The 12,446-nt window shown below is 41.4% G+C and overlaps 1 protein-coding gene across 3 annotated transcripts in view; it reads left to right on the forward strand.

The window, feature by feature from the left end:
• The window catches only part of rptor (regulatory associated protein of MTOR, complex 1), a 440,065-nt gene that overhangs the window by 168,534 nt on the left and 259,085 nt on the right, over positions 1–12,446 (forward strand). The window lies entirely within an intron of this gene.

The following is a 12,446-nucleotide window of genomic DNA, read 5'->3' on the forward strand; positions in this document are numbered from 1 at the left end:
TGCAGTAAGTGCTGCATTATCTAAATTCTTTGGGGATGGGAAGACAGGGCAATATTGATTCTTTTTTATTCATTAAGCGCAAATTTGAATTGTGAAAGACTTTTTTATGTGCAGAATTTGATTGGTATGTATCTCAGTTGCCAATTCTTAAGATACTGAAGCTGCCCAAGTCTACGTGCATCTGGCTAGGGCTGAGAAGTCGCAAAAAGAATTTGCACCAAACAAGTGGAAGGCAATGACCACCTCCAACAAGAGAGAATCTTGACCGTCCCACTTCACATTCAATGGTATTACCATCACTGAAACACCCATTATCAATATCCTGGGGGTTGCCATTGACCAGAAACTGAACTAGATCAGCCATATAAATACTGTGCCTACAAGAGCAGGTCAGAGACTGAGAATTCTGAAGCGAGAAAGCCTTGGGCTTCCCAAAGCACAAGTCATTAGTGTAATGGAATACTCTCCACTTACCTGGATGCGTGCAGCTCCAGCAACACTCGAGAAGCTCAAAGCCATTTAAGACAAAGCAGCCGACTTGATAAGCAGCTTATCCATCACCTTAAATATTCACACCCTCCTCCAGGGACATGCAGTGGCAGCAGTGTACGCCATATACAAAATGCACTGCAACTCTCAAGTTTCCTTCGACAAGGGCAGCAGATGCATGGGAACATCTTCAAGCCACACATTATTCTGACTTTGAAGTATATCACCGTTTCTTCACTGCTGCTGGATCTAAATCCTGGAACGTAAGCAACTAATAGGAGGAGGAGACTCCACAAGCATCCCCACCCCCAATGGTGGGGGGGAGCTCAACACATTCGTCAAAAGAGAAGGCTGAAGTAGTTGCAGCCAGAAGTGCCAAGTGGCTGATGCATCTCTGCTGGCCCTGAAGTCCACAGCATCACAGATACCAGTTTTTAGCCAATTCCACTCACTGTATGTCATTTCATGAAACGGCTGAAGGCACTGGTACAGCAAAGACTATGAGCCCTGACATTCTGGGTATGTATTGGAGACTTGTGCTCCAAAACTAGCCACATCCTAGCCAAGCTGTTCCAGTGCAGCTACAACACTGTCACCTGCCCAGCAATGTGGAAAATTGCCCAGGTATGTCCTGTCCAAAAAAAGCAGGAGAAATCCAGCCCATGCAATGAACAATGATGAATCAATCAATGAACCATCAGTCTACAAAGTGATAGAAATGTCATTGTCAGTGCTAACAAGTGTCACTTACTCAGCAATAACCTGCTCACTGGTGCTCAGTTTGGGTTTTGCCAGGGTCACTCAGCTCCTGATCACACCCCAGCCTTGGTCCAAACATGGACAAAAGAGCTGAACTCAAGATGAGGTTGCCCTCAACATCAAGGTCATATTTTACTCAGTGTGATATCAAGGAGCCCTAGCAAAACTGAAGTCGATAGGAATTAAGGGGAAATTCTTCATTGGTTGGAGTGATACCTACACAACGTAAGATGGCTGTAATTATTGGAGGTCAATCATCTCAGTCCTGGGACATCTCTGGGGGAGTTCCTCAGGATACTGTCCAAATCCCAACCACCTTCAACTGCTTCTTCAATGACCTTCCCTCCATCATAAGGTCAGAAGTGGGGGTGTTCGCTGATGACTCCACAATGTTCAACGCCATTCGCGATTCAGATACTGAGGCAGTCTATGTCCATATATGGCCGGACCTGGACAATATTCAAGCTTGGACTGGTAGGTAGCAAGTCACACTCTTGCCACATGTGCCAGGCAATGACTCTGGCTACAAGCGCAAGTCAAAGGCTGGAAATTCTGTGATGAGTGACTCACGTACATCTACAAGGCACATATCAGGAGTGTGATGGGATACTTGCTTGGATGGGTGCGGCACCAACAACACAAGAAATTTTTGACACCATCCAAGACAAAACAAAGGATTCATGAGACCACCATCACCTGCAACTTGCACAATTACCTGACTTAGAACTATATCACCGTTTCTTCACCCTCGTTGGATCAAAGTCCTGGAACTCCCTCCCTAACAGCACTGTGGTTGCACCTACAACTCATGGACTGCAGCAGTTTAAGAAGGCAGCTCGCCATCACCTCTCAAGCAATTTGGAACAGCCTAACCAGTGACACCCACATCCCATTAACAAATAAAAAAAATTATTGTGTACAAACGAAGGATAAATTGGGGAAAAAGGAACTTTTCCCTTTCTCCCTGTGTGCTTGTGAAGTGAAAGCATTAACATCATGGTGCAAAATTAAAAGTTGATAAGTAAAATTGTGTGTTTGTGACACTGCTCACTTAAGTTGTGCTTTGTGTGTGTTCAGGCATGCTTTCACTTACTTTCCATCGTGGGTTTGTATTATTTGGTTTGCAACTGACTTAATTTTCAGATCGCCAGAATGATCTAGAAAATTAGAATGGAATGGAAACATCTATATCCAGGTTTTGTAAATTGAGACTGCACGATGGAAGATAATAGCTTTTTATGTGGTTGAAATAAGATTTCGTTCCAATTTGTCTCCTAGGATAGATTTTAATAGATTGCAAGTTCAGAGGTTACTTCAATTCTGTTGTCTTAAAGGTCCCTTCCATTGATCAGTTTCAGGCTATTTTGGCATCGAAATTACTTTCATGACTGCATTATAGAAAACTAATAACATTTAGCTTCATAATTGTGCATTGGCACTTCACTACAATGGGGTAGTGAGAGTATATAATTCTTGCTGCTTCTGGCTGTGATTGATACGTCTGCCATAAAGCTTTGGAATGTGATATTAGCAAAGGGCTGAATTAGTTCAAGATATCAATTTTTACATTGGTAAATTTTCAATCAAATCAATAAGTTTAAATTCTGAGATCTCATTACCATAAAAGCAATTTAAGATAGCGTATTTTGTGCTGTAGTCAATCAATTTGTACACTGGTGAAAAAAGCCTTTGAACAGAGTTTGACTTACCTCTTGGCTTTGCTAAACTGAGCTTATCTGTTGTTCATTCTATTCCAGCTAATATGCATAAATTGGTGCAAGTGATTGATTGTCAGGACATTGTGTGCCTCTGGGTGTTAGTGCTGCGCAATGGAAATCTTTCATGCACTTTTGAGTCATCATCAAGCACTGCCAAGCTTGGTGTTGTTACGTCAGGTGCAGAGCCTCCACTCCACCCTGACCCAGCAGTGCCTGTTGTACCAGTGCACACTTTCCATGCCAGCTATCTTGTGTTATTTCTCTGTCAGATTGCTAATTAGAGCCAAATTAGTTGCAGTTTGTGCTGTAATCTGTGGCCAAGAAAAGTTGGATTTGACCTCTGGGCCCTTACATGGGCGGCATGCTCTTACACAGGTTGCACGGTGGCACAGTGGTTATCATTGCTGCCTCACTGGGCCAGGGACCCGGGTTCGATTCCCGGCTTGGGTCACTGTCTGTGCGGAGTCTCTGTTTCTGCGTGGCTTTCCTCCAGGTGCTCCGGTTCCCTCCCACAGTCCGAAAGATGTGCTGGTTAGGTGTATTGGCCATGCTAAATTCTCCCTCAGTGTACCTGAACAGGCGCCGGAGTGTGGCGAGTAAGGGATTTTCACAATAACTTTATTGCAATGTTAATGTAAGCTTTCTTGAGACACTAATAAATAAACTTTAAATTTTGGACTTTTAAACTTTACATCTAATCTCATCCTACCATTCTGGACTGGATTTGAGCAGTGGTCCAATGTCTGGCCCACTGCACCACATGGTTAATAGTCCTGCAGTACAATACTGAACAATGCTACAATCTTTAGCACTGAATGCATGATAATTTCTTCAATTGGTTAACAGATAGCAGAGAATAAAGGTGTATAGTTGTTTTAAATGTGAAGCGATGTCCGTCAGGGGTCTGTATTAACACCGTGGCTTTTTTCATGTATATTAATTACCTGAACTTGGGGACAAAAGGGTATAATTTCAAAGTTTTCAGATGACACCAAACTAATATATGGGAAAAGATGAGAATAATAGCAGTCTTCAGGAGGACATAGACTTGTGAAATGAGAAGACAGTGATTTCACATGGATGTGTGAAGTGATGTATTTAGAATGTAGGGAAGTGATATAAACTAAATAGTTTTAAAAATCACTTTAGAATCAAAAAGACATAAGTTTTAAAGTTTCTATTTATTAGTCACAAGTAGATTTACATTAATACTGCAATGAATTTATTGTGAAAATCCCCTAGTCGCCACACTCTTGGCATCTATTCGGGTATACTGAGGGAGAATTTAGCACGGTCAATGCACCTAACCTGCATATCTTTGGACTGAGAGAGGAAATCGGAACACCTGGAGGAAACCCCACACAGGCATGGAGGGAATGTGCAGACTCCGCACAGTGACCCAAGCCGGGAATCGAACCCAGGTCCCTGGCGCTGAGAGGCAGAAGTGCTAACCACTGTGCCGACCTAGCGATTCATACACTTAAACCTGGCAGGACAAGTTGAAAAGGCTCTCAAAAGAAACATGAGTTCCTGAGTTTTATAAATGCTAAAGTCCACCATAAAAGATTTAATAGCAGAGCAGTTGGAAAACCGTGGCAGGATTGGACTGAGTCAGCATGCGTTTACGAAAGGGAATTCATGCTTGACAAATCTACTGGAATTTGAGGATGTAACTAGTAGAGTTGATGAAGGGAATGTGGATACGGTTTATTTGGGCTTTCGACAAGATCCCACATTTGAAATTAGCATGCAAAATTAAAGTGCATGGAATTGGGGCTGTTGAGATGGATTAGAAATCCGTCGTTTTTCAAATGGCAGGCGGTGGGTGGCGAGTGGTCAGTGATCAGTGCTAGGATGCCAGCTATTCACAATATATATATTAATGATTTAGATGAGGGAACTAAATGTAATATCTCCAAATTTGCAGAGGAGACAAAGCCTAGGTGAGAGGGTGAGCTTAAGGAGGATGCAGAGATGCTTCAGTGTGATTTGAATAAGTTGAGTGAGTGGGCAAATGCGTAGCAGGTGTGACGTTATCCACTTTGATAGCAAAAACAGAAAGGCAGATTAACATCTGTGGCTATAGATTGAGGGACAGAAATGTGCAATGAGACCCCTGGGTGTCCTTGTACACCAGCCGCTGATGGTAAGCCTGCAGGAGCAGCAAGCGGTGAAGAAGGCAAATTACTTTCACACCGAATAGATTAATTAATTTTAATTTTGCCTTTGCTCATCTCACTCAAAGATAGCAGGCATCCGAAATAATTGTAATCTATGCACCTTGAAAATAGCATGTGATTCAGATGATCTGAGCAATTGTTTGTATGCACCTAGCTACTTAACTTAAAATATAACCTATTAAGCTCAGCATTAGAATGACTCACAGCAACTACTACATTTTATTGGCTTATTTATGAATAATCTAAAGACGGTGGGAGGTGAATAATTAACTTGCAGATGAATTGAGCATCATGTAAATTTGAGCAAGTTGCTTGAGTAATTTGAGAGCAAGTATTAATTGTTCTGACGCAATATTTTACTGTTGTTTGCATCAAATAAATTTACAGCCACCCCCCCCTCTGTAGGTAGTTGAAATTGTTTTCCTTTTTCTTTTGATAGTGAGAATTATATAGTAAATTCCAGAGTAAAAATGATGGGCAGAAAAAGACCAGCTACCCTGGCCCTGATAGTTCTGATGATCTGTGCATCACATTACATCAGCACCTTACTCATCCCTGGAGTCTTGAAATGTCCCTATGCTGAGAGGTGGCAAATGGAGTTCAATGCAGAAAAGTGAGAGGTGATTCACTTTGGAAGGAGTAACAGGAATACAGAGTACTGGGCTAATGGTAAGATACTTGGTAGTGTGGATGAGCTGAGAGATCTCGGTGTCCATGTGCATAGATCCCCGAAAGTTGGCACCCAGGTTGATAGGGTTGTTAAGAAGGCGTATGGTGTGTTAGCTTTTATTGGTAGAGGGATTGAGTTTTGGAGCCATGAGGTCATGTTGCAGCTGTACAAAACTCTGGTGCGGCCGCACTTGGAGTATTGAGTACAGTTCTAGTCGCTGCATTATAGGAAGGATGTGGAAGCATTGGAAAGGGTGCAGAGGAGATTTACCAGGATGTTGCCTGGTATGGTGGGAAGGTCTTATGAGGAAAGGCTGAGGGACTTGAGGCTGTTTTCGTTAGAGAGAAGAAGGTTAAGAGGTGACTTAATAGAGGCATATAAGATGATCAGAGGATTATATAGGGTGGACAGAGAGCCTTTTTCCTCGGATGGTGATGGCTAGCACGAGGGGACATAGCTTTAAATTGAGGGGTGATAGATATAGGACAGATGTCAGAGGTAGGTTCTTTACTCAGAGAGTAGTAAGGGCATGGAATGCCCTGCCTGCAACAGTAGTGGACTCGCTAACATTAAGGGCATTTAAATGGTCATTGGATAAACATATGGATGATATTGGAATAGTGTAGGTTAGATGGGCTTTAGATTGGTTTCACAGGTTGGCGCAACATCAAGGGCCGAAGGGCCTGTACTGCACTGTAATGTTCTATGTCCCGAGTGTAGTGAAATTTAGGTAAAAAGCCAGGTGACCAGTACTTGTCCAGGACTTGAAATTGACCTTGATTTATCTTACCGCACCTAACTCACATGAAGTAACCTCCACCCCAGATTGGGTGGAGAGTAACCCAGATTCAGAACATTAGCTCTGTTCTCTCTCCACAGAAGCTGAGAGACCTGCAAAAAAAATTACCTGCATTTTCTGCTTTTGTTTGAGATTCCAGCATCCGCAGTCATTTGCTTTTATCCATCCCATGAGAAATGGGTCCTGCCCTCTGTTTGAAGTATCAATCAGTGTTCACCATGCAGGCTGGCAATCCGTTCCATAGCTCCACCTTTTACCTGAGAAAAGAAGACTTGCCCAACATCCAACGGAGATCTGCCCTTGGCATAACTTGCAAGCATGACCCTTGGTCCTCACTGATCTGTCCAGTTGAAAAAAAGTTAGTACAGGTAGACACAATCGAATTGCCTTTTTTGAAGCTGGATCAGATCTATTCTGGGTTCACGGTTATCTTCATGGACCTCACTCTTTCAGCCTGTTTGGAGTACAAATGTGTTTTAAGTGGGGAATTAATCTTGTGTCTCTCCTTTGCACTCTTTCCAAAGCCCCTCAGTATTCTCCACCATATGACAAGACTAGACTGATCACATTGTGCAAAATCTTCATTTTGCTATAAAGACAAAAAAGTAAGCTTTTGTAGTGAATTATTCTGTTTCACAGTGTTAGTAACAAACCTTAAGAGAAGGAAACGTTCTAATCCCGCATCTTCCTGTCACCACCAGCTTTAACTATTTTTTGGTGTATGTAGATCTAGTATTTGACCGTCTGATGTACCAGTATTATACTTTGACAAGTTAAAGATCATTATCTAAACACACATCCATTTCCTCAACACGTTGAGATATGCATGCAGTAGTTGAGCATCATCTTTAGCCCTAACACACTTGCCTATCTTAGTTGTTATCTGCCAACTCTACAGATCATTTTCCCAGCATCCCATATTGTTACAATCCCAATAGACACCATTGACTTTTTAAAAAGAAATGTGAACTTCTAGTGAATGACTCAAAGGATCTCGCAACAATAATTTCAAGTTTTAAGACGTTAATTATAAGAAACAAACCACAAGCAATATTGACTAAACAGCTCTGAAAAGTCATATGGACATGAAATGTTAACTTTGTTTCTCTCTCAGATGCTGCCAACCTGCTGAGTTTTTCCAGCATTTTCTCTTTTTATTGCAGATTTTCAGCATCTGCAATGTTTTGCTTTTATTCACTAAACACTATTTCAGTTGACAACTTGTACTATAAGAAAAGATCCCTCATGTGACATTTAAAATGACTGAAACTTTCCCTCTGCAGTTACACTTCACTCTGTCCCTTAATTAGTTCATTCTCCAAGAACCAGTCCGAAGCTGTTCTCAGTTCTTATTTTCCTTTTCCAGTTGGATAACTTCTTCACAAACTTTCATGATGAGGGACAAATTTGAGATATCTCTCGTTGGTCAAAGCTAGGTGAATCTTCCAGCTCCTTTTAAACCTTTACAAACTTGGTCATTTCAATCTCAGTTTGAGCTCCCATTCCTATCTTGCTTGGTGAACAATAGAGATTTGCTGCCTCTAGCTCTTTGCTGTCTCAGTTTCTTTCAGACTGACACTGTCTGCAATGTTCAATGATATTTTTAGGGAAACCTGCAACTCGATCCTACACTTGTCTTCTCAATGCCCATCCCTATGGCAATGTGATTCACATGGGCTTTGTATTCTAAATGCTAATTAGCCATTATCCAGACCCTCAATTACTATATTGGAATTAAGCAGACTGTTTAAAGTATAACTGTTTACAAAACCTGACATTCCTAACACCTCGCTGGATCTTGCCATCACATAGCTGCCCTGGTTGTTGTTTACAGGATGAAAATCTTGCCCTACTTCCGAATAGGATTTGAAATGTATACTAAATTCCAGAGTAAAAAAATTTTGTCGGAGAATAACCTTATTGGCAAAAAGTGCAATCACTAATTTAGAATGCAAAGTAACAATGTTCTTTGGACAACAAAGATGAGTAGGCATGGCACCGTTCACTGTCTTTCCTGTGCCCACCCACCTGACGAAGTAACAGCCTGTTCCGAAAGCTTTTGCTACCAAATAAACCTGTTGGACTTTAACCTGGTGTTGTTAGACTTCTTATTGTGTTTTCCTGTGGATCCCAGGACTTCATGGGTCTTCTCTTAGCTCTTGGGACTTATTCTCTTGACTCGAAGATTCTACCTGAGCTTAATTCTACTATACATACAAAAACACCCTTGCAGTTTTAAGATGTCTAATTTCTCAGTCTAACAATTCCATAACTGCTTGCTAAATGCTTTCTCTCTCTCTCTTCCAGTCCACAATTACTGCTAAGTGTGAAGACAGCTTTCACTTTCTTAAAGCACCCCTCTTGAGTCCTAATACTGATCTAAAATTGATAACCCTGGACTTCTTACAGCAAATCCCAAACCACTACTCATTTTGGGGTTCCTTGCGCCAAACCCATAACCTACGTTTGCCCCTCTGATTCTTGTGGTCAACCCCCACACCTATGTAACAATTACCTTAGTCACTACTGGGTTTGTTGTGGGTAAATCCCCAAACCTTGCTTGTCCATTCGCACAACTACTAACTCCTAAATATCACCTGGCAAGAACCCCCTTTTAGCTAAAATAAAAGCAAAATACTCTGGTTGCTGGAGGGATATTGGGAGCAGGTGGGCAAGTGAAGTTGAAGCCAAAGTTCAGCCTTGAATTCAACTATATTAAATAGCAGAGCAGGCTGGATGGACCATATGACCGGCTCCTCCTGTTTATTTTATCCATGTGCTCTTATCCATCTGAAAAGGTGGAAGGGACCTTGATTATATACCTTGTTCCAAAGATATCACCTCCAACAGTAGCAGTCCCTCAGCACATCACAACCCCAAAGTGTTAGTATAGGTGATGTGCAACAGTCTGCACAGTGGGCCCTGAATCCTTGACCGTCTGATTCCGTGGTGAACCTGGCAATGTTGACTGTCGAAGTTTGAATAAGGAATCATGTCCCAGCAGGAGTCTAATGGAAGGGATGACAATTCATACCTTACACATAGAGTAGAATTAAGAAGCGTTCTTAAATAGGTTGGCAATTAAGGCACTTTAATCGTCGTTAAGGAACCTACTGTTGAAATACAGTATGCTTATAGACCACTTCTAGCTTTAGACTATTACCTGCTAGACAGCACCAAATTTTATTGTACAATTCTGTTGTAACATAATGAAATCAATATAAATACTAAAAGCTTAATGATTTCTAAGAACTCTATTATAGATCTCTTCAGGCTGCTTTAAATAGTCTGTAATTGCATTAATCAAATAAGTTTTGTATTGAACACCTCAACACCAACTTGCATCCCTTTCATTTAATCAACTCTTGGTGTATGCTCGGAGTGCCAAAATTACAGGTCATGTCGAAGGAATGTTGTGGCAAATAAAATATCCCCCTTCCATTCAGTCTTCACTTATAAATATAACTGCTGTAATTTCAGCGAGCAATAACTATTTGTGAATAACTACTTTGGGATTAATTTCAATATTTATTGATGTTCATAGATTCAGTTTGTGCGGAAGGAGGCCATTTGGGCCATTGATTTTGAGCTAGCACAGGTTCATCCTGCTCCTGTTCTTTTTCCCTCTGGCCCTGTAGGTCATGTTCCAAGCTCAACAACAATGAAAACTTTTGTTTATATGGCACCTTGTACTTAAACTTCCCAAGGTGCTTCACAGGACATTTTTAAAATTCATTTGTGGGACATGGTAGTCATTAGCTGGGCCAGCATTTATTGCCCATCCCTAGTTGCCCGAGGAAGTTGAGAGTCAACCATATTGCTGTGGCTCTGGAGTCACATGTAGGCCAGTCCAGGTAAGGGCGGCAGATTTCCTTCCCCAAAGGACATTAGTGAAGCAGGTGGGTTTTTCCTACAATCGACAATGTCATCAGTAGATTCCTAAATCCAGGTATTTTTTATTGAATTCAAATTCTACCATCTGCCGTGACGAGATTTGAACCTGGGTCCCCAGAACATTAGCTGAGTTTCTGGATTGATAAGTCTAGTGATGATACCATCTCCTCAGGCCATCTCCCCAAGACTATTATCAAACAATTGTGCACTAAGCCGCATGCGATGGTAGGGCCATTGGCAAAAAGCCTGGTCAAAAGCAGGGAAGAATGGTGGAGTGTTTTAGGGAAGGAATTCGAGTGTTGGGGCCTTCGGAGCTAAAGGCATGGTCGCCACTGATTAAAATCGAAGATCCTCAAGAGGTCAGATTCTTATAACCATTTCAATGTTAACCCTTATTTGTACTGTGAAAGCTGGTTTGGTTTCACTAATTTGCTATCTTGAGCCACACAGGAAAGTTCAGACTGCTTAAACCAGCTGCTTTTGTATTAAATTTTATGCGCAGTACGTTTTCTACATGACTTGTTATACATTTTTTCGTGCAGAGTTTAAAATCTTTGGAATAGATTTGGATTTTGTTATTGAATATAAATTCTGATGCAAATGTATTGCAGGCAAGTTTGTCTCTTGTTTTGGTTGCAAGAACAATGGGACTGGTAATCCAATTAACCTTGGAAGGAATAATAGTCAAAGGACACCAAATCAATCCTAAATCTCTTTGCCATAACTTCTAACCAAAGAATTAACTTTGAATTTATCATCCGCATATAGGAGAGAACAAGATGCTCCAACGTGGCATATTTGAACTCCAACCAGCCTAAATTATATTGAATTTATACCGCCAGCCTCCCATGAGGATGAAATAAGCTGTGGAGTGAGATTGCTCCTTGTCAAAATCTAAAAAAATCATGAGCTAACATTTCTTTGTAAGCAAATAATACAATTGGCAAGATGTTAATATTAATAAGATTACTCCCAAGTGCTCAAGTAAATAACTGACTGAATTAATATCTGAAGTTACAAATACAGTTTAAATGTATCAAAGGAACTCCGAATTAGCCGGGACCTAATCAGTACAATTGTTGCTATGCACAATCTCCAAAATTACCCAAGTTAGTAATGTTTGGTTACGTTAGGGGCGGCACGGTAGCACAGTGGTTAGCACTGCTGCTTCACAGTGCCAGACACCCGGGTTCGATTCCTGGCTTGGGTCACTGTCTGTGTGATTCTCCCCGTGTCTGCGTGGGTTTCCTCTGGGTGCTCCGGTTTCCCCCCACATACTGAAAGACGTGCTGGTTAGGTGCATTGACCCGAACAGGCGCTGGACTGTGGCGACTAAGGGAATTTCACAGTAACTTCATTGCAGTGTTAGTGTAAGCCTTACTTGTGACTAATAAATTAACTAACTTTTTATTAAGCTTCCTTTATTACAAACTTGTAGGGGCGGCACGGTGGCATTGGTGCCTCACAGTACCAGGGAATAAGGCTTGATTCCAGCCTTGGGTGACTGCATGGTGTTTGCACATTCTCCCTGTATCTGCATGGGTTTCCTCCGGGTGCTCCGTTTTCCTCCAATGTCCCTTCCTGTATTTCCAGAAATCAGTACAACTGTTGCAAAGATTATTTTTAGGATATCTCTGCCACAAAGTTACTCAGTCATGTGCATTAATCTTCATTCCAAAAGGTGGATGGGTCAACTATGCTTAACTTTTGCGAATTATGTTGTGTGTTCATCTGGTAAGCATTGTATGAGCTTCCTGGGTTGACTTTTTGCCAGCTTTTTGCCCTCTGAGAATTTAGTAGGATTTGGGTTGTTTCTGCTTGTATTTTTCTGCAATAGCCCAAATGAGATCTCAGAAGATATGTGAAGATTTGTAAACCCATCACACCATAGTAGAACTTCCTGTGCCAGCTGCCAGAGTATAATGTTAAAGTGAATA

The sequence above is a fragment of the Mustelus asterias genome, chromosome 12 (assembly GCF_964213995.1).
Source record: "Mustelus asterias chromosome 12, sMusAst1.hap1.1, whole genome shotgun sequence".
Taxonomy (NCBI): Eukaryota; Metazoa; Chordata; class Chondrichthyes; order Carcharhiniformes; family Triakidae; genus Mustelus; species Mustelus asterias.